Source organism: Ctenocephalides felis, unplaced genomic scaffold (genome assembly GCF_003426905.1).
Source record: "Ctenocephalides felis isolate EL2017-DRISC unplaced genomic scaffold, ASM342690v1 CF-g0.4_SCAFFOLD_03571, whole genome shotgun sequence".
NCBI lineage: Eukaryota > Metazoa > Arthropoda > Insecta > Siphonaptera > Pulicidae > Ctenocephalides > Ctenocephalides felis.
In genome coordinates, this window is record NW_020539725.1 from 69,435,798 (window position 1) to 69,441,093 (window position 5,296).

Here is a 5,296-nt window from a genome sequence, read left to right on the forward strand (position 1 = left end):
TTTCTAGGGGTTTTTACTTGACATTATAATTCTAATAGAAACATCATAGACATTATAAAAAACTGTTGTATTTTCTGATTGTCAAAAATAAATAACTAGCTGTAAGTGGAATTCTGTCTTAAGGCACTTAAGGCATCGTCCTTAAGGCAAATTGCTGGAACTTCCCGTACCAAAAATTATTATTATTTTAACATTTTTGAAAAAATTTTACTTCGAAAAAATAAGATTTTGAGAAACTATAAATTGGACAACAAATTACTTTATTTGAAAAAAAATTTTTTTTTTAAAAAAAAATTTTTTAATTTTTTTTTTTGAAAAAAAAAATTTTTTTCTTTATTTGACATATTGTGGAAGATCTGAAACTTTCTTTTCAAGCAATCGTACTGCTTTACCTGCATAGGGACAAAATATAAAGCACGTAAGCGCCGCGTCGCTGTCTAACGCATAAGCATTGGTACGGAACCCCTAGGAATGTTAAAAAATGTTACTTATTGCTAAAATCTCTATTAAAATATCTAAATTTGATGTGATATGTCTAATGATAATTTTTGACAGCCAAATGGCTCAATTTTTTACTTTTTTCTCCATATCTCCGAAACGCTAGACCTACCTCATGAAATGAATTTATACGATTCTTCATCTTGTCAATACAAGTAAAATGTCTTTTGAATATTATTCAAATCGGACGCTTCGTTCTCCTAAAAACTGAGGTTACGTTTTCGCACTTTTTGCCCCGTATCTTTGGAACGCTAGACCTGCCTTCGCCAAAACTAATCAGCACGTCTCCTTATCAATACGAATCGAATGTTTTTTGAATTATTCAAATCGGTAGATCGTGTTCCCGAAATCGTCGACGAAAATTTGTATCCGCACATACTACACACACATACATACATCACACACACATACACACACACACACTTAAATCATTTTTTCTAAGGTATGCAAAATGTTCAGCAACCCTCTGAAACGTAAAAGATATATAAAAATTTTCATTTTTGATTTTTTTGCAATTACTATAACTTGCCCTACGGGAAGTTAATTAAAAAAAAAGTCTCATTCGCTTTAGAATGACTTGAAACGCGAGAAAATGCATAAAATTATCAAAACAAAGCTAGTTAATAAAATTTACATTTCACTCTAAATCCATTCATAAATCTACTATCTCCACTTACCTTTATCTTAGCCAGCACAGTCAACGATACATAGCTGGAATTGTAATTCGACGTGGACGATGAGTTATTGCTGGAGGTGTGCACCACGGCACGCCCGATCTGTTGGCCGTCGCCCTCGGATAGAACAGCCTGCACCACACTCGCTCCGGCCCTCTCGTCTTCGTAGCGGCGATGATACGGACGTAGCGCTTGTCGCGACGGTCGTCGTAGGCGGAGTAGACGTAGAACTTGAATCTGGAAGGAAAAATTATAAGGAATATTATGGTATCCAGGGACTTGGTAGAAGAAACTAGTAGAGTTAGAGTATGGTGACCAAACGTCTCGGAGCTGTCCAGGATTTATCTAAACCATATTTAGATACAATTTTCAACTGTTCATTGAAGTTATCAATTATATCTAAAACTTACGGTTTCGGATTGATATATCTCAAACACATTTTAATTGTCTGTAATTATATTAAATTTATTTATATTTATGTTATTGTTCACTTATCATTGTCTGTAATTATATTAATTATTATATTATGTCATTATTCGATATGTTACTAGATGTCATATTATTTAGCAATTGTAACATATTGTATAATTAAAAAAAAATAATTATAGTGCACTGACATGTGCTTAAAATTGAAGCTAATTATTCCAAAATTTAATTCACATAATAATTCAACCAATTTTTATTCATATTGGTTTACCTGTGCCAACGGCATTATTTGACCAGGATTCAAATATGTGACCGATTTTTTAAGTAAAACTTCTTTAGGCGCGACTAATATTATAGAAGTTATTATCATTTCTAAATGCTAATACAATGACAAACCGATCAAACTATGACATAACCGATGTCATATTTGATGTACGACTTCAATTACATTATTGTGTTAAATATTATACATATTTTTAATGCTAGATAAATATATAATTTATAATTTATCATTATATAAATGTGTATAATGCTTGACACTAATAAATGTGTGTATCACGAGTGTTACCATATTACTAATAAACATTATTCAAAATTGTTATATGATGTATTTATTGAAGTAAAACTTCTTTAGGCGCGATATGGGTGTAAAAATTCTTTAGGCTACACGGGTGTTGTAAATCCGTACAAATGCAACGAAAACGCCAACGTGAAGTTGAACACTACGACGCCGTAAGCGCTGATGTCGCGAGTATCCACTCCCGTCATGTCATTGCGTAAGTCGAGCGCTAAACCTATATGAACTTGCATTAATTGAATCACGTCTTTTATGTTATGTCCTCATGGAATAAGACTTTTCTTAGAGAATAATGTGTCATGGAATATAATAAATTTATATTGAATCTCGTTGAAGACAAAATAATATCTACTGCCACGGATATTTGTGTAGGTTGCCATGCGACATATCAAACAATCATAAATTCGTCAGCAGTTTACAAAAATCGGTTATTGATACCGGGGGTTTGCCGTATGAAATAATTTTAGTTCTGAATAAATTTTTTACATAATAACAACTAATATCGATGTAAGTGATGGCTTAGCTAATGGTTGTGTAGGAAATTAGTGTACATAGAACGTGGCGATAATGATGAACTTCTACGTTTATGGTTTGAATTTCTCGGTAAGATAGGTAACAAAATTAGGAAGAAAGCTTCACATCATATTCAAACTCTTAATATCAGTGGGACAGCTGTGCCGATGCTCAGGAGATCTATTATTATTGATGTTTTGTGATTATTAAAAGATGATTTTAAAAATTCAAATATGATTTTTTTTTATTTTTATCTTAATTGCCTACTCATACCAATATTAAAAGTTTACTTCAATCGCGTGTGATCCTTATGCGCACTCTTTTTTTACTTAAATGCTATCTTGTACAGTACCAAATAAGTTTTACTTCAATCGCGTGTGAACCTTACTTTCAATAGTAACAACAGGCTAAATTGATTTTTGCTTTGACTTGTTAATCAAACTACTAAACCCCATCAAACATCTGAAATTGATATATACGACTTACATGTATGTATATGATGTATATCAATTTTTAAATAGTGCCTATAGGTTGAAAATTAATTTTGCTTGATTTGTTAATAAAATTATTAAATTTTATCAAATATCTGAAATATATAAGACATACATATATCTGATGTATAAAAATTACTATAAGGCAAAAATAGTTGAATGCTTCAAATAATTTCTAACTTCTATTTTTAAATTAACGAAAATTGCAAAAATTAAAGAAGTGAATCTGGCACAAATGTTAAAATTTTTTGTTTGAAGTATATATATGAGTTTTGAATATCCTTTCTACCACAACTTTATATCAACAGAATACATAGTACAAATAGTATATGATTATTGAAAGTGATCACTTATTGAAGTGATTCTATAAAATCTATATAATATTTATCAGATTAATTTTATACGTGTTTGAAATGGTGTGTGTATGTATACGAGTGCATGACATAAGCTAAATAGCTCATAGATTTGTCTGTAATCTGATTGCTATTGAAAATAAAAATAAAAAAAAATAAAACGCACTAAAACCGATATTTATATATCGCTACGTTTTCAAAACCTTCTGAACATTTTTCATACATTCGAAAAAAATGATATATGTATGTGTGTGCGGTGGTGTGGATGGATGTGCGGATACACTATTTTATCGACGATTCGAGAGCACGGATCAACTAATTTGATTGATTCAAAAAATATTTGATTTTATTGATAATCGGACTTGCTGATTAGTTTTTGGCCAAGGCAGGTCCAGCTATTTTCAAAATGTCAAAATGGTATTCAGTTTTTGAAAGAACGGAGCTTCCAATTTCAATAATTCAAAAACATTCTACTTGTATTAGAAAATGAAGAATTGGCTAAAATTTGGAGAAGACAAGTCTAGCGCTTTCAGAAATAAAAAAAGTGTGAAAAAATGCCATTTGACGGTTAAAAATTACCATTAATCAAATTATCAGATATGGAATATAAAATATAAATATTCGAAAAATGTTGAGCTATTAAAAAAATATTTCAAATAAAAAAAATAAAAATTTTAGAAATTTAAAATTCTGAAAAATCTGTGTATATCTATTAATTTAAAATTCAAATCTGATATTTTCAAAGATTTTAAAAAATTATAAAGCATTTTTAAAAATTTTAATTTTTGGTACGGAGAGTCCAGGCAAGGCACGCTGCCATGTACCACTGGTTCATTCATTTATAATACATACTATTTTCTGCTATGACAATAAAATTTTCTGACACCAATATAAATTGAACAACGTGATGTGTCATTTAGAGTTATTAATTTCGCGCGTATTCATTATTTGGAGAAGTTATTGATTTCGAATGATTGATATATCGACATATGATATTAATTCTCATAATTTAATGAAATCCTCGAGTAACGAGTAATCATCATTCATGATGATTGACACTTTGGATATTGGATCATATTATACATATATAGAGATGCGCCCTCGGACTAGGACATTGATCGATTTTTAAATAATATGATGCTGTTAAATAATAAATATGATGTGTCATTTGTTGGTTTATGTCCACATTGCCCTGTGCATACATATATGACGCAAAAATGCAATTATTTTCGACCAATATTTCCCAAAAAAACCTAGAAACTTTACAGATGATACGATCATCTGCGTGTTCGTTTAATCAAAAGTACCTACTACCTACTACCTGCTACTGGTGATATATAAGCATTACTACCGACCTAGTTTTCCGACCGTTGCCACACGCCGTCGGTGGCGTTCATCGAGCTCGGCGGAAGCGGTAACCTCGCGTTCCGCTTCCGGCGGCAGAGTGTTCCCGCTGTCAGCACATTCACGTACGGATCTGGAAAGAACAGATTAAAGGATTTTAGATAGAATTTGCTGCTGGAGATAAATAAATAAAAAATATGGCATAGAGGTTTCAAATAAACAACGTTAAACATTTCAAAAACTGTAACTTTATTCATATTCTATAGTCACTCAGCTTTTTGAGACAAAAGTTTCAATAGACTGAAGAAGAAGCTGCCCATAGATAATATTGAAGACTTTAGCACTACCACAACTTTGTATATACGAACAGAATTGGTGAATTACTAATTGGAATATTTCTCCAACTATCGATATAATATT